Source organism: Mytilus californianus, unplaced genomic scaffold (assembly GCF_021869535.1).
Source record: "Mytilus californianus isolate M0D057914Y unplaced genomic scaffold, xbMytCali1.0.p SCAF_2, whole genome shotgun sequence".
Taxonomy (NCBI): domain Eukaryota; kingdom Metazoa; phylum Mollusca; class Bivalvia; order Mytilida; family Mytilidae; genus Mytilus; species Mytilus californianus.
Genome location: NW_026262668.1, coordinates 2,896,518 through 2,920,507, shown reverse-complemented (window position 1 = coordinate 2,920,507; position 23,990 = coordinate 2,896,518). Strand labels below are relative to the sequence as shown.

General features: G+C 32.6%; 1 protein-coding gene across 3 annotated transcripts in view; it reads left to right on the top strand.

Annotated features, from left to right (window-relative positions):
- The first annotated feature begins 19,906 nt into the window (after positions 1-19,906).
- LOC127729068 (NGFI-A-binding protein 1-like) overlaps positions 19,907-23,990 on the top strand; it is a 42,119-nt gene continuing 38,035 nt past the window's right edge. The window contains exon 1 of one of the 3 annotated variants that reach the window (XM_052236717.1): positions 19,907-20,149. The gene's annotated coding sequence lies outside the window, so the exon portion shown is untranslated. Of the gene's footprint in view, positions 20,150-20,257; positions 20,449-23,990 lie in introns of those variants that run through there. The other 2 variants (XM_052236719.1, XM_052236718.1) reach the window with 2 other exon arrangements.

The window sequence follows — 23,990 nt, the reverse complement described above, 5'->3', positions numbered from 1 at the left end:
CAAACGACAACTACTGAACATCAGATTCCTGACTGTTTGGATTATGATTTTAAAATGAGATGTTGCATTAAGTATTTAGACGCAGTTGACTATAAAAATTCTTATACCGGCCATGAGTCTTTCTATTTATTATACAAATGACAACTGTTTACTCAGCTTGCAGTCATCCATGGTGATATTGTGCTGATATTTAGCGATGTATTATAAGCACATCTGGTTGTGGTTTGAACACTTTTTACCTAATTATGACCATGTATGGGACTATTATTTTTAATGAACATTTTGTACTTTCTTAGCAGATATGGTACTATGCTTTGAAAGAAATTTGATTATGATTAGTTTCCAATACTAAGGCTCGTCTACTGTTTACTTCTATAGAATTTATGCTTGGAACGGGCAACCTGACGTTAGGGTTTGAAATTGGTGGTTTTCTGCATATTTGAGACATTAAAACTACCAAGACACGAAGTTAATTTTGCTGACTATAATATTAGTCAGTAAAGACTTATTTATATTTTTCGAAAACTAAACTGGTTAGACCTACTTGTATTTCATTTTGACCTTTCATGATCCCATCTAATTCATCTTACTATTTGTGGTAATAAATTAAATAACCGTTTTATCATCCTTCAATGAATTCATAGTAGAATAATGGCGATATCTTTCCTTGTTCTTGGCATGCATGATTTTGCAAAGTTTAAAAGTGAGTTAGTTGATTTGGAAGCTATTAAATAACTGATTACTAGAAATCTGCAATGTCAACCCGAATTTACTAAGCCAAAAGGTGTTTAAAGTTGTTTTTTTTTAATAAGATTGAACTAGTCTCCACTACCAATAATCCATTCACATCATTTAGGACCAATAAAATTCATGTATTAGTTCCAGATATCATGCATTCAAAATCTTTCACATACGATCTAGCCGTCAGAACACATACCGGTAGTTTTAGGCCGAAACAAATATTGTTCTGCTTCCTGTCCTCCCACCTACCCTTAATTTTTATACCTACCATAACACATTTTATCGGCATTTTCGGCAACTTTTGGTTAAGCACCATTAAAGTCCAGCATTTTAGTAAAGCACATCTATAGTCCAGAACATTTAACAGATTTTCCTATGTAGTTTATGTAAAAAATAGAAAATATTTACCTACCTAGTACACAAGTTTTTTTTTTTTTACCTAACAGGAGTTCACGTGGAAATGTCTGCTCTGCACTATTAGCATGCTGAGGGTCCTTACAGCAGGATTTTCGTGTCAAGAAAATTTACGTTAATCAATGAACCATGAAAATGGGGTCAAGGTCAGAAGACACCCCTACAGACAAAAATGCAAACCTTGCATGTTTTATATTCTTATGTTATTGAGTTTACTCATATGGCGATTGTCCCTCACTACTCCAGACTCCCCAGCACTTATTAACCATACAGCTAAAAAATGACAATAACAATTTGTAAATCTTGTGCGTCCGAAGCGCTTTACTGAATTTACCTTCAAACGCTCAAAGCCAAACGTTTGAAAGCCAAGGATGTACAAGTGCCGAAAAAGTGAAGAGCTAAATGACCAAAAGGAACTTAAAAATAATAGCCAAATGCTTCTATTAAAATCGGTAAAAACTGGAGTTGGACGGTGCTTTTTTACGTCTCTTGTGGAAAGTTGTCTCATTGGTACATTATTGTGTCTAACATCTGTGGACGAGCCCGGCCACAGTCAAAGGTCTGTGTAATGCTGGAAGCTGTCTTAGTTTGGTCGTCCTCTTATTTGACGTTCCACAACTTTATTGTCGTTGGAATGAATGTGTGTTTGTATGCGTCATTTCTGTTTTTTTTTAATGAACTTGTTGGCTTTGAACTTCCGAGTCCCACCGATGTTGTGTTCTAGATCAGAGGTGTATCCAGGATTTTTGAAAGGGGGCGTAGAATAGAATCTTTCGCCGAGCGGAGCGAGGCAAAAAAAGGTTTTTGACCGGGCTTTTTTTTGTTGCTAAAAAACATAAAATAAGTGTAAAATGCACTTATTTAACGGTTCCTAACGTGGGGCATGTATATACCAACAAGAGTTTAGGCACGGACCATTTGATTTTCTGAGGGCGGCCTGGGATTTACATGAGAACCAAAACAAACAAAAATTACGCCCGTTTTTTATACATTTAATGCTAAATAATTTTGTTGGAAATTTTTTTTTGTAATAGAAAAAAAGTGGGTAAGATTATTGGTTTCAACCCAGGTACCGCCATATTTTGTTTTTCAGGCAAAATATTAAATCAGGACCAGAATTTAAGTGTCTATGGGCCACTCGATATCCTCGGAATCACGATTCTCGGAACGTCTCGAAAATTTTCCATCATTTATATAGGTAGTTATTTATGTCTTTGATACGGTCCCTCTATGGATAGGCTACAATAAAGACTAGGTTGCATTCTAAAAATCATTTATATGTTAGAACCTATTTGCCTTTTGACAAAACATATATGTTTTTAATAATGTGAATGTTTATTAAATATCAAATATAATGATAACGCAATTATATAATTTGCTTTGAGACGGTCCCTCTGCGCGTTGTGTCTGTTGTATTTAATAAACCTGGGAATAGTTATTTGATATACAATGACCCAGAATAAACTGATTATTTCTGAACGTTTTTCATTTGATATTTAGTATTTCAATCATAGCATGAGAAAATGTCGGAAAGAATGAAGAAAATTAAGAAAACGATATTTCTGTTAAAAATATTTATCTTAGGTCGGAAACACCGTGAGTGGTCGGAAAGCAGAAAGATAATCAAACAAAAGGAATTTTCTGTAAAAAAACATCTAATTTCATTAATAGATATTACCAGACTAAGAGAATATTCATTGTTAAGGTAAAACTGAGACTGAATTTATTCCTAATAATTATGATCAATTATAGAATATAATTAAAATTGTAATGTATACGTGCATTATGTCTCACAGGTTTGATCAGTCATTACATTTATGAAAATTATATGTAACGTATGAGGATGCGTACCCAAAGTTAGCTAAATATCTGAATTTTAAACGGTCGTGATTGAAAAAAATACTTGCGCGGTTTCAATTCACAAGGATTTTAAATCCTTGCATCTCACAAAAAACGTAATTAATATTTTACAATTATCATAACAAAATTTAATTACTATCATAATGTTAATTATTTTTTTTAAATTTTTGTTTATTTTATTAGTTCAACCTTATAGCATCTAAATATTTGTACTATGGTACGGTTTTGAAAATTGTATTCATTGTGTTGGTCAGCTATCCTACACGTCTTGATTCATTCACATTATACATCACCCTGTTCACACGCACACTATCGACTTGCGTTCACAAAAATTCCGGATAAAATGTCAATGAATCCAGAGTCAAAACACTTGAGGTAGGTAGTTTGACATCCGAATTCAACTATTAGATTAATATATGTGATGACGCAAATGCGTATTCTTATCCAGAGTATCAGTGCGTATGCAGAAGTTCTATTTACTATTTCTTACGCAAAAATACCAAATTCATACATAAATATTAATTTCACTCGCGAATGCGAATTTTCGCTTTTCTTATCTAAATTCAGGACACGGCAATAAGAGCTTGCCATGTGACTTTCAAGCACGGTCATCATTGCTTACGGTATTCTGACCTCTAGCTGTTTCTCTTTTGTTTTCTTTTTTGAGTCACTGTCCTTTTATAAACCTTGACATTTTCGAAATGCCAAGGATTTTCTACCCAAGGAATAGATTGCTTATCTTCATACTTTATTTGGCCTTTTTAACTATTTTTATTCGAGCGTCACTGATGATTTTTTGTAGATTTAACTCGCGTCTGGCGTACAATATGTATTTCCTGGTATTTTTTTTTATATCTACATGTCTTTTTATATAAATTGGTTCTTTTGAGAGTATGTTCAGGTATTCATAACACTTTTGAAAATAAGATATTATTCAAAACCAAGTTTCCCTGTAAAATATTTGGATTGATTTAAGTAAAATCATGAAATCCTTAAAATTTGAGATGTTTTATGAGACCAAAATAAGTCTCTATATAAGAGGTCTAAATCAAGCTGGTGTGTTACTCTCAAGAAAAATATACGAAACCTTCTTATAAGTTGCATGCCACAGGGTTTCACTTCACGTGGAAAATGGACTTTAAATTTATCTGTACAAAATCTACCATTGGGAAGAGAACTTCAATAACGAGTTGAGAATATGAAGGCATCCATGCAGGAAACAAAATATAAAGATGTGATAGATAAAATAAATGCATCCAGATTATAAAGCAAACTGAGTGCTTAAATTTATATTGCGATTGGTTTGTGCAATTTGCATTATACATCCGGTTTGTAGAAACTGGGATTTGCAATAGGATTATAAAAAAATGTACAATCCCAAGTAATAAATGAAATACTGTCGAGCTTTAAAATGGATATTCAAATAGTAACTGTATATACACTTTTCTATTCACACCTATCCAACATTGCTATCAACTGACTTGTGCAAGAATTTACACACTATTACATATTTCTAATAAAGGTAGTTTAACTTCATCATTATCTCCTTCTATTCACAGTCAATTATTTCAATTCAAAAGCAAACAAAAATTCAGCAACAATCTTTTGGTGACCAGTCAGTGGTCTTAGGTTCACGTATTGCTTTTTTTTATAAAGAAAGCAACTTGTTTTATCATGTGAGTGTTATCGAGTATTACCTTCTGTTGGGTGAAATTGTGAAATAGGAGTCAATACGTCCTTGCTCCATCCTTTGTCGTTTTGAAAGCGTCATGTTTGTCATCCTCAGTCTTAGCAATGTGTTACTGTAATTTGAATTTCAAAATGACCGAGTGACTTTTTTTCGACGTACTAGTCAACTCCACGGTAGCGAATAACGTGACTTTGACATAATCAATAATGTATTACACGTAAATATGAGCGAATAATATCTTTATAAGTAACAAATTGTCGCATAAAAATTAAATATACGAGAAATGGCAAAGTTAACGAAATTTAGTCTGATTAATCATTTTACAGTCTTAATTAAAAAAAAGTGCAAGTAAAGGGGGGCGTACGCCCTCTACGCCCCCTCTGGATCCGCCACTGTAGATGGTGTGGGCTTCCAACTTTTATATAAGGCTGTTTTATGATTTAAAAACCGAATATACAACTTGAGAGGTTTAGCTAGCTATAAAACCAGGTTTAATCCACCATTTTCTACATAAGGAAATGCCTGTACAAAGTCAGGAATGTGACAGTTGTTTTCCATTCGTATTTGATAACGGACTTTCCGTTGTGATTTTTTTCTTGGAACTCGGTATTTTTTGTTATTTTACTTTTTTGTACTCATTGTAACTATGATAAGCAGAGTGTTACCATAGCTCCTCTCCGAGACGGAAATTCACTTGCTGAATCATTATTGGATATATTAATTACTCAGGTAGCTGCTAAACTAGCCTAAGTGCAAAAAGTTTGAACTTATAAACATTATTCTATTTTTTAAGTTATTGGGTCATGATAATGAGGTCAAGGTCGACTGACTCAAGCCGGATTGAATATTCAGACATTTTTTACGCATAATACCTTGATAAATTCTCACTTAACGAGTTTGATATTTATAGAAACTATTGGGACAACCATTTTGGTTTTCGGGCGGGAGATAGGAGGATTTTGAAAATGAACATTCTGGTCTGGTTGAAAGAGCTGAAAATAAATAAGTTTGTCCAAGACGGGATGCAAATGAATATTCTGCAACACAGAATGCAGGAAACAATTGTGTAGTAAAGTGAAAATAAATGTTCGCCCGGAAAAAAGCAGGTGTAGCAACAGATGAACTTGAAAGACATGTCAATCCGCAAAAAATCCTCCTGGACTCCCCAACATTATCAAGTTGTCGCCCCTATTAAGTTCCAACGTCCTCAAACAAAGTTGACCTGAATTTATATATTTTAAGCGCTAGGTGACGGTTAATCAAGAAAAGTGCATCGAATGCTGTAAATACCATTAATATGTTAACTTTCCTTCAGTCCCTTTCCGTTGAATAAATAAAATATAGCACAAAACCTCTTTTTTCCAAATATCGTTCTTCCCCTTTTATATAGTTAAGGCAAACGATGTCAAAGAGACATTCAAAATGCATTAGTCGAAGAGAAACCAACTAAAGCCTGGAAACCAACTAAATCCTGGAAACCAACTAATCCCTGGAATCCTACTAAACCCTGGAAACCAACTAAACCCTGGAAACCAACTAAACACTGGAAACCAACTAAACCCTGGAAACCAACTAAACCCTGGAAACCAACTAAACCCTGGAAAAAACGAAACAAAGATGAAAAGACAAACAACAGTCTACAAAACACTGCATTAAAAACTAAAGATTGAGCAAAACGGACCTAATGTTAAATATTCCAATAGAAGTATACTTTGCAAATTTGGGACCTACTTGGGGATAATTCATCGATTTGTTATTCTTTTAACATTTTGGTCTTATAATATCCTGTGACTTAACTTAATTTTCACACGCTTAACTAAATCACTTCAAGTGCTGTTTGTTCATTTGACGACAAAAGTTTCTGAAAAAGAGATCGAGTGCACCATTCTTCCTAATAATACATAAATATATATACATGTATACATAATTGCATTTGATACATTCGAATTTTTATCGGGTACGTTTTGACGAGTGTATGTAGACGAAAAGTATGACGTACCAAATTATAAACCTGGTATATTTTATGAGTTTTTTTTTTAATCTTCATGTTCACCGCATTCAGAAAAAATTAAACCTCTTTCCTTTTACACTTTTTTTTTTAGGCCTATCCAGTATTATTACCCTTTTTGTTCATTGGTAGTTACAATTTCCCGCTCTTCATCCCGGTTGTCACCTACCTATTCTGATCCTATTCTAACATATTGTTTACCTTGTTTTCGGACTGAACTTATGCATGAAATATTTGCCGCTGATTATTAATCTAGTAACAATAAATCAATCAATCGAAGAAGCCCTGTCCGATACGAATTCCGAGACTTAATTATTGGTCGGTTGATTAGGGATTCATTAGGAGGTATCTTGTTATATAAGGCTTTATACATGTCCATTTCCTACAATCTGACTGAAATACAGACCCTGTGACAACGCTTCTTTTACTTGTCTGTCATTTCCTTTATAAGATACCTCCTAATCAACCGACCAATAATTAAGTCTCGGGATTCGTATCGGACAGGGCTTCAAACACAAACAAACATACTCCAAGGCTTACTGAGCCTTTCCGGCGATGACACACACCCAATCAACCGTGACGCCGCGGCGAGTCGCGGAATTGTTGCCTTAGCCTGTTAATTTGTAACATTTATCTCATTATTTAGCATACAACTGTCTACTATCTTTAAAAATTATTGACCGAAGGAAACGATTAAGGTATCCTAATACGCCCTGTTTCAATGAACAATGTGACTATAACGGAAAATAGTCATGGACTTACCGGCACAGAGTTCGTATTTTACAAACATTCAAGTTCAGTAGCGGGGTGTTCAAAATTTTGATGATGAATGGTTCTAAATTCACGAGGCTCTTTGTCATCACAACAAAAAACAGTTGAGTATATAGATGAAACTACCGATACTGATTTTAAATGACTATGGCAACAACTTGTTTTTCTTCTAGAAAATGGTCAAAAGGGGCACGAATCAGTTATTACCCAGCAGTGCAGCACGTTGACAACTCAGTCCTAATAATTATGACGTCTTGAAAGGCTATTTTAATTTTTTTTTTCTGTGAGGGCGTCACAGAAAAAAATTAAAATAGCCTTTCAAGACGTCATAATCAGTTGAAAAGCAGGTCACGATTTGACCCCAAGTCTATCAGCAACAATAGAGTCACGTGACATTGAAAATTCTGTAAAACTACGGAAGAGACAAACCTCATTTTTTCTAAATAATATACCACTGTCATGATAAAAACGTACCAATCAAAATAATCTTGAGTATATATAGTTTTCACTCTTCAAAATTTACACATCAACCAGAGACATATATATGTGTATATTACTATATATGTCTCTGCATCAACTAAAAGTCCTTCTTTCTTAATTTTATCTAAATATTTTCGATGAAACCAAAAATGATGGACTGAATTTGAATTTAACAACGCATCTCATTAAGACAAACACCCGATATGAATATCCAGGCAACAGAGTTTTGGACAGGGGCGGGTCCAGGTGAGGGCGTAATGGGCGTACGCCCCACCTTTTTAAAAAAAAACAAAAGAAACTATCGTAATCTGCTAATATTGTATTGAATATGGCAATTTATCATATTTTATGTTTTTTAGCAAAAAAAAAGGTACAAAAAAATTTTCGCATCGCTCCGCTCGGCAAAACATTTCATTCTACGCCCCCTCTTTCAAATATTCTATAAACGCCCCTGTTGGATACGCAAACGTCAAGTTATTTTCAACACGAAGCGGTGGTTTTTGCTGATTTTGTGCAAATGGTTATCTCCCCTGATATCACAAGTCAAAAATGAAAATCCAACAAAATCAATGAAAAGGAGTAAACATCACAAAAATCAAGAACAAAATAAACAAAATTCTATTTAGAACTATTGTTTTTTTTATATTAACAAGACATACCTGCCTCCTTTTCAGAGAAGGATAAGAGGTCAAGATTAAAAGACAATACATTGGTTAAAAATATATAAATAACACATAGCTGAGAGGGTGATAGAGCAGATTGTTACCCCGAGAAAACATTGTCAATTGAGGCGAAGCCAAGGTTGACAATGTCTTTTCGAGGAGTAACACTTACATATAGTAAAATGAGTTAACTGCACTTTTCTTCATCATTTGTGATGATAAATTTGGGACCCCTAAAGTAAAAGAGTGCTATAATGCCGTCTTTTATGTTAGGGGTCCCACAACCTATATATAGGTCATTTTAATGGGACCCTAAAGAAAAAGAGTGCTATAATGCTTTCTTTTACTTTAGGGGTCCAACAACCTATATAAAGATCATTTTAATGGGACCCTAAAGAAAAGAGTGCTATAATGCCTTATTTTACTTTAGGGGTCCCACAACCTATATACAAGATAATACTATATAAACAATTAATACAACAGTATAAATTTTAAATACACTATATATTGTGGGACCCTCCCATTTTTTGAAAATAATGTTGGGACCCCTGAAGTAAAAGAAGGCTTCAGTCATATTTATATGTAGAAATTTAAAATGGGTTAACCGGTTTCATTTAAAATTTCTAAAGTTCTTTTCCGTATTTGGATACGCAGACGTCAAGTTATTTAAACTCGAGTTTTTTGGCGAACAAAAAAGATGGCTGATAATTTTTACAATGGACAGGATGAAGTTAGTAATAGCAAATAAATATACAATATATGTACATTGTCGGAAAATATGAAATTTATTTGTATGAGCTTTAGAAACAGGACGAAAAGCGAGTAAATAAATTTTATATTTTCCAACAATGTACATATATTGTTTTTATCCTGAAATTTACACCCAACATTTAAAAATCTATATCATTGTATCTAATTTTTTATACGACCGCAAAAATTAAAAATGTTTGGTCGTATATTGGTATCACGTTGTCGTCGTCGTCGTCCGAAGACGGAGGGTTTCCAGATACTAACTTTAGTATAAGTAAATAGAAATCAATAAAATTTTAACACAAGGTTTATAACCACTAAAGGAAGGTTGGGATTGATTTTGGGGGTTATGCCGGTCCCAACTGTTTAGGAATAAGGGGCCAACAAGGGGCCCAAATACGCATTTTTGTAGTTTCCAGACAATATCTTGTGTTAAAGTGTATGAATCTCTCTGAAATTATACCACAAGTTTCCATACTACAAAGGGATGGTTAGGATTGACTTTGGAGGGTTATGGCTCAAACCAAATAGTAATTAGGGGCAAAAAAGGGGAAAAACTAGGTGTAAGGGAGGTAATCCAAATCAATTAAAAGAACACTGTTTGATTACTTCCCTTACACTGCTTGTAAATTATGTATTAAGAAATGATGATTGTCTTGAGGTGATTAGCTGTCAATTTATTTTTAGCAGTTACTATTTAAAAATGCTGATTAATTTTAGCCATGATTATGTATGTCATTTTTTCTATTTTAAGACTTTTATGATGTATTTAGATGGGTAATTATAGGTGCAAACTCCATTGGAAATTTGAATTGAGATTATGACCATATCTTCAGGGAAAGATTTTTTTTTTGGAAAAGGTGGGGGGGGGTGTTAAAAAAGAAATTGTGAGGGGGGCAATTTTTTTCTCATTTCAGATTTCAGAAATTGAAAAGAAAATTTCTTCAATTTTTTTTTTTTGCACAAAAAAGGGGGGGGGGGGGGTAAAAAATTATTTTGTTTGGGGGGGGGGGTCAATTCGCAACAGCATAGTGTATTGCACAAAAGCAAAAAATTGAATATAAATTCAAATCATATAACCAATTCTACGTTCTTTGACTACAGTTATGCTGTGTCAGAAACCTATTCTGTGTCAAATATTTAGTTACAATCCAAATTCAGACCTGAAAGAGGTTTGAGAACTTCCCCACAGTTAATAATTGAAATGAACTGTATTGATTGACATGAACAATAGATGGACAATAGATACCTGACAATAATTGGTGATTATGAGTGGACCATATCAAGTGAAACTCATCTGTTTGTTAATTTCATCATCTTCTGCAGGGACGAAAAAAAAGTGCACTGCAAAATCCAGTTAAGTTTAAAATTTTCTAAAACATACAATGCATTTGAAATTTATTTATCTAGGGCATGCTATGCCTTAAAACTTTTCCAGATGCACAGGTTTGTCATTAACATATATGCTAATGGATTATGTGTGTTTTTCGTTTGATAAATCTTGGATATAGAATCGTCAATGGAAAACGAAATGGTACAACTAGAATAAATTTTCAGGTATGTAACACTCTATTTAGTTTATATAACTAATAAGGGTGTGCTCGATTCAGGGATGGGCACGATTACTGACAAATGTAATCGATTAATAATCGATTACATGAAGGATTTTTGTGCAATCGATTAATAATCGATTACTCTAAATTTTGTATGTAATCGATTGCAATCGATTACTTTATCAAAAGTAATTACATTACTTTTCGATTATTATCAATTACATGTTATCAAATATTGAAGAAAGTTTAAACACAACTTATTTAGAGTGGTAATTTAGAACTTTACAAAAACAGCTTTTAAAGCATTGTTTCCAAATGTTATGTTGTCAGTTGTTTTCTAGATGAAAGCTCTTACAGAGGATCTAAACTATTTAAATATTCTTGAGTGAGTGATGATAAACATGAGAACATTCTTGAAATGAAATCGACAATTGTATCAATTGCCTCCTTATATTGTAGGTCATTTTCTCCATAGTTTGCAAATTTTTGCTGTCATACTGACTTAATTTTGATATTTACTCTTATTTAACAGGATGGTATATTTGAATATAATGAGTATGAGAGGTTTCCTATGAAAACAAAATATATAAAAAAGAAGAAGAGTTAATTTAACTAATTTTAAAAGATGGAAATTTATAATTTATAGTTACATGAATGAATTTATCCTTTTGTTTGGATAATCCCCCTAATTACAGGTTATACAATTGCCAATGGAGAACAATTTATAACCTAAGGGCAACAACATGTATTAAATCTCTCATTTAATTAAACATAATTGAAATCAAAACATAGTCTGTATCTCATTGATTAGAGGTGTTTGCTCATCTGATTAGTAATTATAAAAACAAGAAGGTTTTTGAGATTCTTTATTCTCTTTTCACAATCATAAACAATTTACATTTTAGTGACACAATGGGATACATGTATCTATTACTGAACAAAAATTTCAATGCATTGGTTCATTGTAAAAATGTTTTGTATTCTTTCCTAATTTTGATGTCATAACACTATGACGAATCAACAGTTTATCTACTCTAAGCTAAAGTTCTAAATATAATTGAAAATTAAGCTTTAAAAAATGTTATTACATATATAAAAGCATTCTTCTTTAGTATAGTACAGAACTTAACTTAGGACTACAAGTACATTTATGTATTTTCCTATTTTGAATCTATGTTCTTATTTTTAACATTTTTGTGTTTAATAAAAAATGTCTCAAATTATTGACAAGCATTGGAAGTCATTTATTTCAAAAGCTGGAAATAAAGTAAAATTTGTTAGCCTAGGAGATTTGGTTTATCATAATGCAGCTTGAGACAACAGATCTAATTAAGGTATTTGATAAACTCTCAAGTAATATTGATGCATTCTATTTTATCAGTACTTTAAACTGATTAATACATGCAGTTGTCTATTTTCATTTAAACTAGGTTTTATTTCAAACTATATTACTAAAGTAATCGAAATGTAATCGAAAGGTAATCGATGATTACATCATAATTTTTGCTGTAATCGATTAAATTACGATTACATGTAATCGAAAATGTTGTCGATTACAGATTACTGTCGATTACTTGAAAAAATGTAATCAATTACAATCGATTACGATTACAGATTACGATTACCCCATCCCTGGCTCGATTATAAGTTATATCTGAAACGAAATATGATTCTATATTTCAAACCATTCTATTAGATCAACTAAAATTAAACACGAAAATAGTGTTTCATGCATATACATTTTTCTTTCCCTTTGCTCATAACAACGAAAAATGTTATGCATATTTTAGATGATTCTTAAATAGCAATACAAGCAAACTGAAAATATTTTTCATTTTTCCCTTAATTCTCTAATTTAGAAAAAAAACTCCCGTGATTAAAAACATTTATGGATCCCGTTTTGTATGTTTTAACTTAAGTGGAAAACTACTTTTTGATTTCATTTAAACATTTCAAGATTAACGCCGTCATTTGCACTGCCGATATATCTGTTATATTTGCCACTGGACAAATAACAACAGCGAAGGAATTCGATAATGTTACGCTTTTCTGTTGAAAATTGAATAAAAACCCCGCCCAATATTTGACACAAGCCTTATTCAAATGTCATGCATACCCACTCCAATTCTATTCATTAGTCAGTACTATATTCAAATTATAACAACGAACAATCAAATAATATACCGAATACATGTACGCCATTTTGACCATTTCATTTTCTTGAACTATTTATTCCATCAAACCACAATATACTTGTAGAAACTATCCGAGTATTTTTTCTGTTTTAATGTAAATAAAATTTAGAATGGAAACGGGGAATGCGTCAAAGAGACTACAACCCGACCAAAGAGCAGAAAACAGCCCAAGGCCACCAATGGGTCTTCAACACAGAGAGAGCAAATCCCGCACCCGGAGGCGGGCTTTACATATCAAAATGGAACAAACGAAATTTTGCTGTACAAAATCAAAATACAACACTTTAAATTTCAAGGGAATGATATCTTAAACAGTTAAAATTAAAAGCAAATCTTTAAGTGGAATATATTTTTCTCTAATTTTCCTTATTGAATAATGTTAATGTATTCAATAATACAAATAATTCAACTGAGTTAACACATTTGATATTTTGTAGATGCACAGAAAAGGAATGGCACTCAATGGAAAATATTCGTGTTTACCCGCTTGGACACTTTCCGTGACATAAATTCAGCCAAGATTGGCATCGGAAAACGAATGGTGGATAATGCTGTGGAATTTTAGTGAATACGATGCTATATATTATACGATGGAATTACGACTCGCAAATAAAACCTGTTTATTAATAATCAGATATTTGGTGTTCATTGTATTACTTTACGATCCCAATTTTTAAAAACAATCAGTATCAGCCTTTTTAGTAAGTTTTCATCTTCATTCAATATCGCGTTTAGTCCTTTAGAATTATTTCCATGGGTGAACACTTTTTAAGAAAGAGCCCATGGAAGTATCCAAAGGGCAAAACGACCGGATGAATGAAGATGAACAATAGAAAATAACTCTCCATTCCTGAAAAATAATGGAGAGTTTGAACAAAAGATTTAGGTCACAGGTGTTTTTTAAATTCCAAATAATCAATAGACTCTTTATTGCTTAACATGCTTAATATGTCACCCTAACAGCTAAGGTCAGCTAATGATCATGATCGCATCAAATATGAATTACAAAGTAATTTATTCTTTAGAAGAATCATTTTCTTCATGCGATCTAAGTGCAGATTTGATGCAGTATTTACCGTTCCTGATTTGTCCAGACCTCGCCTCAGTGATATGTTTTCAGTTTGAGTTTTGCTATTTCTGTTGTTACTGTCATTGACAGCAGAAAATAAGTCACTGAGTCACAGACCTGGACTAGGTTCACGATATGCAAGGGGAAAGTAGATGTTTAGTTTTCTTCGCTTTGGATGTGACTATGTTTTGACAATAATTTCCGGTCAATAATTTCAAATTTACATATAGCTTATATTACTTATTACTATTTCATATTTGCATAGAAATTGCATCACGTGACGTTGACAGCTACCTGTAGACCTGTGAAATTCACATGATAAAACTGTACCAAGCCATTGAAAGTCACCATTTATTTTAAAAGCATTTTTATGATATGCAGTTCACGTGTCAAAACCATTCGTTGCATATAGCCAGAAGCGAAAGAAATCGAATACCCCTGGTACGTTATCGGCTCTAAAAATCACTATTCTATGAAAATAAAATCAGACACTGGCGCAGGTAGATATCAGAGTGATCTCGACTCAAATATAAGTTTGATTTATACTATAAGATAGATAGATATATTATAAGAGTAAAAAACTTATAGAAAAAGTTTTCTTGATCGAGATGTTCTCCGATCGTCCCTGTAAAGACAAAAAAAAACCAACCTTACTAAAATGTGTGCTCCTATATAAGATATCTTATTTATCCGGTGGCTGTCGAAATCCTTATCCTTCATCCCGGTCGACACACTGATGAACCTACCGAGTTTATTGTTAAATTGTTCTCGTCCTGAATATGCATGGCATGTATGTCACTGGACGTTAAACGATCAATCAATGTAGTAGAGTTGAACAATCAATGTTATTCAATTCAATTCAATGTTGAACAATCAATGTAATTCAATTCAATTCAATGTTTATTGGAAAGAGCACAACAGAGGCGGGATCCAATTACACTATACAAATAAAATGACTGAACAAACAAATCTTATTTGTTTACATATATATAGTATATAAATAACAAATAACTCGTGATTTTATCTGATAGATTTATCATATATATCGTGTATGCTATCATAGTATAATTATTTTGTAATTTTTCAGTAAATATACTATATATAGAAAGCATATGTATATGTCCCAAAATTAATGAGCTCCCTTTATATTTGTTTCAGTGCTCTTATATAAATTCCTTTCCCTAAACTTCATTCCCTCAATCATAACAGTTGTTTAACCTCAGGTATAGATTAACTTAGTTGTATTTGGCAAAACTTTCAGGAATTTTTGGTCCTCAATGCTCTTCAACTCGTACTTTATTTGGCCCAGATGCGGATTTAGAGGGGGGCCAGGGGGCCCGCCCCCCCCCCCCTTTTCTGGGAAAAAAATGGTTGATTATATAGAAAATCACTGAAGCATGACCGGAGCGGGCCCCTCTTAGGCAGTCATAGGGCCCCCACTTATGAAAATGTCTGGATCCGCCACTGTCAGTCCTTTTTAACTTTTTTTGAATCGAGCGTCACTGATGAGTCTTTTGTAGTTGAAACGCGCGTCTGGTGCAAATACAAAAAAATGAAGCTTTTTCAAAATACACAGGAAAACGATTACAGTGAGATACAAAGACTTTCAATGTATATGATTCCATAATTTCAGTGGTTCCACATAGATTCCCTCGGACATACCTATGAAATATATGATTATATTTTTATCATTGTCGCTGAAACGGCGTCTTAAGTATAACTAAAGTCAGGCAGGTTATCTATATATTTACCATTGTTGAAGGTGGAACGTGATCTGTGTAGATGTTTTAGGTTATTTATGTCTCGTTCTTTTTGGTCTTTGTTAGATTTACCGTCTTCATATCCTTTTGTTCTATTTTAACAAACGTTAAATTTGAACACGTTTTAGTCGAGTTGAGACGGCGTTTTGAGTGTCGCGCGTTTGTTGTTACGTTATTGAAGATGTACCACTGTACACGAATAAGTAATTTTTCTATGAATTTGAAGGACAATACTATGAAGTATTGAACTTTTCGTTGGAAACTGGAGAGGAGTCCAACTTCTGCTTCCCCGTCCCCCACTCCCGGTCTATTTCATCGCCGTTTGTAATGAGATCTGAAAACCCTCAATTACATCAATTGAAATTTAGTTTAAGCTTAATTCATTGGATGTTGGATGTGTACAGTACTGATTGATATTTTAATCTTAGATTCATGATTTGTACACAATAGGGGCATAACAAAGTACTTTGTTGTTTTGCACTTAACTATTTTTGTTAAAGATTTTTCTGTTAACCTTTTGTTTGATTTTCTGCTGTTTTTGTTTGTTTTGTTTTTGTTCTTATTTAAATTATTTGTATGTTTATTTGGATTTTGAAGCTCGAATCTGCTATTAAATTGTATGCATGGAAACTTCAATGAAACTGCATTTTCTCTGATTGTTGCATGGTTGCGGGTTGTTAGTGTTTTTTTCGTTGCTATGGTGAACATTACTAGGGAAAAATTACAGTTAAAAATTTTAGCTATAAGAATGAGGGTGCAAGCCTCACTTTTCTGTTGTTTTTTTAATGTTGTTTTCAATATACCTAAATAACAGTAATTTATTTACAAATGCCCTTGTTTTTTTCATAATCACCGTAAAAAAATTAAAACAAATACTGTTTTTAATTCAAATCAGTAAAATTCATCTCCTTATAAGCAACAACAGACCCCCTTATCAGTGACCCATGCCCAATGAAAAACATGAAAAATATAATGCATATATAAATATATTTATATATAAAACAACATCGAAAACATAAATTTTACAGAAACAGCCCAAAGATATCTTGACTATACATATATATCAACTCAAAAGTAAGCTCACAGCAACAAAATACTTTTGTGATAGAGTTATTATATACTTTTGGGCATGAAGTAAATGAAGAGATGATTGTAAATAGAGTGTAAATACTTATAGGAAAAACGACTCAAACTCCAGATAAAAATACCATGTGTCCTTTTATAAAGAAACGAGCCGCTGTAAAAAATATAAGTTATCTCTAACCCAGCACAAAATTGATTCTTTACATTTTCATGGTTTACAAAAAGGCTTGTCATTTTACCCAATTCGATTGGTTTACACGATCGGTGTTTTGATTTTGATAGTTCTAGCTGTTTCATTATATATTCCAGATCTTTTTTTTGAGTTCGAGACCATTCAAAGCGTGTTGATGGCATACATTTAGATAGTTCCTGTTTCATTATATATTCAGATCTTTTTTTTGAGCTCGGGACAATTCAAAGCTTTATATTTGTTCAAAACTGTATATTAATAAATTCTTCATTTTAATTGTTAGGTGGCTGTCTTTTTTAGGTGCCAATGCTATTCGTATATTGATACATGCAATTTTGAAACAGTATTTCAAACAAAATCATGTAATTAATTATGAGAAACGGGTTTTCCAAATAGGAAAGGTGTTTTTCCAAAAGGAAACCACAGCCAATTTTACTCGATTTAAAGGTTAGATGCATTAATATATAGCAAATTATACTTGTGTGCATGAAATTTAACTTATTTCAAGGAAACTGAGCTTAAGAGAATACATAAAAGTATCACTAGAACTGTTACCACATGCAGAAGAATGAAAATGTTTGATTAAAAACAATATCCAGCATTCTAATAGATTTTTTTATTAGCATTATATACTTTTTAACTTATTTAGCGGCAAGAAATATGTTTTTCGTTTCCTTGGCAAAAAGACAAGCCGATAAACAAGTAAACTTTGTTTTATTTTTCACTGAAGTTGAATAATAAAAATAAATATATAAACATTAATAATGATAAATCTTTATTGTCATAAAAGCATGAACCAGTGCAATTACAAGTTTTAAAAAATCAGTTCGAAGATCGTGCCTTTCGACTTAGAAATTCGGTCTGGAATTAACAAATGACAGAGATTATCGACTTTTTACAGGACTTGACCATCTCCATGCATATAGTATACAAGTACGTGGTTTGATATCGTCAAGATTTTTGCAACAAAGCATGCTGAAATACACTCCATCAAACCTGGGACGAAATATCAACATATCTATGTTGTGGTTATATAAGGTCTATATTATATTAGGTCTATATTAGGTCCCAGACCAAACTAAAATGAAGATGACTCATTAAGAAGGGTCGTTTTTATTCGAGACACTCTTACCCATGATTTCAGTGAATCTTAAAATATCGTACTAAAAAAATATGCATACGTTTTTCTCTTTTTTTTAAATTCTTTACATATGAACTGACTGACTTATATACACGATTTTTTTCCCTTCTAAATACACAACTTTCTTCTTCGTTCTGGTGTGTAAACGATAATTAACTTCTCGTGGGTGTGATCAGTCTGTGAAATGACTTGTTAAGCTATTCAGTAGGGCGTTAGTCTTTAGGAGAAAAGATCAATAGATGTACCATTTGCATTTGAATTTCTTGTAGAAAGATTGATTCGGAGACATTTTTCGGGTGGTACGCAATCAATATGGACGGGTTTTGTGGTTTTTAAATAGCTCCGCTTCATTGTAAATTTAGTAGTAGTTTTTCCCCCAGAGATCATAAAACGTCTGGCCCGTATCCAAGTGGTGTGATATTTAAATTAGATGTTAACCGTACCGGGGGTCGACTACCGCTGTAAGAGGCCCCAAACGTGATTCCAGTGCCTGTAGTTGTTGGTGACATTTTAATTTAATACGACTTTTCTTCAAACTTGGACTAGTCCCAGTTACAACTAGAGAAATTAAATAAACGTTTTTTTTTGTTATTTCTCTCACCTGTACAAATTATGCAGAGCTTAGTCGATTTTTTGAAGAAGTTTTCAATGCTGCTTTTTAGTACACTATTGTTTTAAATTACACAAATATGGTAGTCTCAGGTCTTGAAATCTTTAGATTGTTTTGAACGGATATAACAATCACCGACAATTTACATTTTTAAAGTGATTCTATTCCCCAAGATTATCAACAAACTAAATAAGATATAAAGCTAATGCTGAAACGCTGTCATGTTCAAGTTATATCATATTATATATAAAGTGCCTAGAAAATCAACCTAACGATGTTCGAGTAGATCTGTTTCTTTACTTCCTCCCCGAGCGGGGCTGGAACCTGTACTTTTAATTTCTAACTTCTACGATATAAATATATATAAACTTCCGATGATTATCCGGATTTCATTCTCTATACATGTATATAAATATAAGTGCCTATATATATATATATAGAAACAGACAAAATCACCATGCGGTTACATTTTTCTCTTTTTGTAGTCTATAAGTATACAATATATACAGTATGATATTCAAATTTGCAAACTTTTGCTTGCTCCTTGCAGACTACTTAATTAGTTCGAAATTTCATAATTCTCTATTGTAGAAAAGCATCCAGAATTTAAAAAAAAATAAAGTTCTAATTAAGAAATATTTTTGTAACAGTTTAAAAAAATATTGGATCGGACACCAATAGATGCATGGTGTTGTATGTATTTAGTCATATATAAATCCTTGATATTTCGATATAAATATCCTCTTTTTGGATTTTTTTATTTCTATTATTAACTTATTCTGAAATTTCTTCTTTCATTTTTTATCTTATACATGTTATAAAAACAAATCATTTACCCATCAGTTGCTACATGTGTACTTCTTAATAAAACGTATTTATAATCAGCTTAAACTTGTTGAAATTCCCCCGGTTAATGACCCCCACACCCTCCTGGGGAAATACGTCATAAGTTCCTACCCACGACAGCAAATATTCACGTGGTATCCTGCCCAATCAGGGTCGGGATATGAGGCACGAGGAACTATAGTGTAGTGACGTAGATCGATCGGCCATATATGGAAAATTAACCCCCACCCAGACGTACGATACCAGGGACGGGAAGTCATTTACTTTAATATAGACATAATACATTGTTAAAAAATAATAGAATAGGGAATATAATCAAAACAAAGGTAAGTGAACCACACGGATGTAAACATTATAGACACGTGTACACAATGTGCAGACGATAAGTCGATTATGTACCGACCCCCGGGGTCATGGGAACAACACAGCTTGTTTGTGTATTAATACTATTATTTATCTACACGGTTACTCTATGTGAAATGGACTTAACGTGATGTATCAAAGTGTGATTAAAACAAGAGTTTGTTTTATTTAGTTAAAGTGTAGACGAAATATTGACAAATTCGCGGAAGTATGGAAAGTGGGTGGAAATGGGAGAGAGAAGCCATGTCGGTTTTTGTTTGAGGTACTCATGGGGGGATTTTTATGTAAAATTTATGTGGTATGGTAGATAATAGCCTTAACAAATCCATACATCAATGGAGGGGTTTTATTTGTAATTTCACACAATAACCTCAATGACAGAATAAAAATAGTATACTTACGATCTGTTTACATTTATCTCTTTATTCAATACCCCCTTTTATTATTATTAAACTCCATATATGTATGTTCTCAAATACATAATGTTTATTCATTTAAAACAGGAAAAATAAAAATAGTCTGTGCTTTCATCCTTTGTACTAGAATACTACATATGCTGTTACTATATTTCAAATAATCACATTTTTAAATGGATTATAGGAGTTATTTCCCTTTTCACAAAGCTGCATCATGAAATTGAACACATAATAAATGCATTGTGTATTGAACTAACAGACAAACACACAATGAAATTTCATTTCCCACAATGTAATTATAAACTCTGGAAATACAACATAAAAACTTACAATGTAATTAATAAAGGTTTGGTGTATTTCATATCCATGTATATTAAATTTACCTTTGTATACATGTATAAACTGGGACCCTACTATAGGAATGTTGTTTTTGTGCAGTGTTCTCGTAGAAGGTATTTACTTTATAAGCTATAACACAATGTTAACATAACTGTTCATCCTGAATATAAAGCTTTTTGCATTACTATTATAAAATTTTATCCAATTTTATCCACCAGCTACATGTAGGCAGAGATCGTCTCTGAATTGTAGAATACTAGTTTGTTTTTGGGAAACACAAATATAAAAAGAAGATGTGGTATGATTGCCAATGAGGCAACTCTTCACAATAGACCAAATGACACAGAAATTAACAACTATAGGTCGCCGTATGGCTTACAACAATGAGCAAAGCCCATACCGCTATAAAAGGCCCTGAAATGACAAATGTAAAACAATTCAAATGAAAAACTAACGGCCTAATTTATGTACAAAATAATGAACGAAAAACAAACATGTAACACAGCAACAAACCCCAATTTGTATAAACTTATGTAACTAGATGGTACAAGTAAATATTCATACTTGTCTCTTTATCACTTTAAAAATTACCTTTTGAATTGCCTTGCTACAATGTACATGTAGTTTTGGATTCATACTTTTTCCTTGTAATAATATTTCTTGTTTTGAGGATTCTTTTTTATTCATGTGGATTCCATGAGACAAATTCTAAATACAAGCCTACATTTTGTAGTTCTTTAAACATTTGAATTATGGTAAAGTTGAACCATTATGAATTCATGCTATAACTTACTATTTGTTCAGGTTAATGTGGATTCTATAATTTACAGTTTAAAACACAACCTTAAATTTCTTTTCTCATTGAAATTTTGTACACACATTTACTATGGGCATTACCAGGGCTGCCATTTAGCGTGAGACTCACGCATTTTCATGCCTATTTGGCGGCATTTTCCTTTGATCTATTGTTTTTTCTCTTTGATCTTTATGATTTTGGCCAAATCTCACGCATTTGCATTATTAAAAGTTGGCAGAACTGCATTACTCTGAATAAGATTATGTTTTGTGCACTGTTCTTACATTGTAATTTTGAAAACCTTGTTAAAAGTGTAGCAGCCAATATTTCAGTATAAGAAGGTACATCACAATTTCTGTGTCAGCAGAACAAGTACCAATACTTTGTGTGTTAAATGAGGATTGTTTGATTCAAGATATATAGACTCTATTATTGTTTAACTAGTACCTGTAATTTTTGTCTTTTAAAATATCTAAATATCTAAATTATATCATGTACATGTATATAGTGCTGTTATTTTTTCTGAAGTTCAGAAAATTAATTAACTCAATAAATTGATTTTTATGCCTGGCCTACAATATCAGGGGGCATTTTTTTTTTACTAATGTTAGTCCATCTGTTCCTTGTTTCCTCTGTCCGTTCCCATTTAAGATACATTTTATTTAGTTTACAAATGTGATGGAGGTTACATCAACTAGAATCTTAGCATACATGTGCATGTTAAGTTGGTGTGCTTTAAAATGAATGTCAAATTATATAAATAGTGATACATGTATGACCAAGATTTTTGTTTTTTTTCTTAACTTGAGAATGTGATTGTATAGACACTTTTCCTATTGGTTATTGACTTCCAAGATTTGTTTTTTGTTTGTTTTTTGCTGTCTGACATTGGTGTGCAGTTATAACACATAGTCTTTAACCTTTATTCCGTAAGGAACAAATCCTGTAATAAATTTTCTAGTGGAAAAATTATTACAGAATACATCTTCCACTTGGAACTTAAATTATGCATGTTATGAGGGAACTTATATTTCATGACAAACGTACTGGACCATTCCTGAATTATTTATATACTTTGTATGCAGATACCATGGAGTCCATATGGCAATGTATGGGCTTATATAGTACCTACAATGTGTTTCTTTACATTCATGGTTCTCACCAAGGAGTTTTGAAGGCGTGTCCAACATTGAGCTCTAAGTAGAAATTGTATTGCTACATGTATATATATAATGTGTGAAATCGGTCTTCATGACAAAATAGAACAAGGAAATGACATCAAAATTAGATTATTGTAAACTTTTGCTATATAATAATGATATGTGTGCTCAGTTGATACAACATTTTACAATCTTAATGCCTCTTTGGACTCACCAGTTTTTAAAATGTTGAGTCCAGATAGATTTCATGAGTCCAGGTCTCATGGACTCGTTTTAGTGAGAACCCTGACATTGGTTGAAAATTACAATTGGAACATGTATTTGAGCCTAAAGTATAGTAACTGGGGCCAGATGGGGGATATTGATAAACATGTACCTAAAGTAAGCTTTCAGCTCTGATAAGGACTGAAGTAACAGCACCTGTTTGAGTTATGTAACAATAAATGAATGATTAACAGGTGATGAAGGAGGTAATCAATGAGGTTTTGTTACTACAGTTTTGATCACCAACTTCTGGTAATTTTGGTGACAGTCGTTAGTGGAAAAAATAACGAGAATATATATATATATATATACAGGAATCTGATGTTCAGTAGTTGTCGTTTGTTGATGTGGTTCATAAGTGTTTCTCGTTTCTTGTTTTTTTTATAGATTAGACTGTTGGTTTTCCCGTTTGAATGGTTATACACTAGTAATTTTTGGGCCCCTTTATAGCTTACTGTTTCGGTGTGAGCCAAGGCTCCGTGTTGAAGACCGTAATGTGACCTATAATGGTTTTAATACTTTTATAAATTTTGACTTGGATGGAGAGCAGTCTGCACCAAAATCTTTTCCAACTGACTAGTCAGAAGACAGATATTTCGACATAAGAAATTCCGACATTTTCTTATGTGTCTAAACAAAGTTTTGCAAATATTTACTAGTCCCAATAAAATTTTACTAGTCTGGGGGATAGGACTAGTGGCTAACGGGGTAGACTGGAAAAGGTTAAACTTTGATCTTCTTTAAAAAAAAAAACATCCAAGAAATTTAGAAAATCATAAAAATTAATAGTGGCGAGGCCATCAGTAACAGGCTGACATGAAATAAAGTT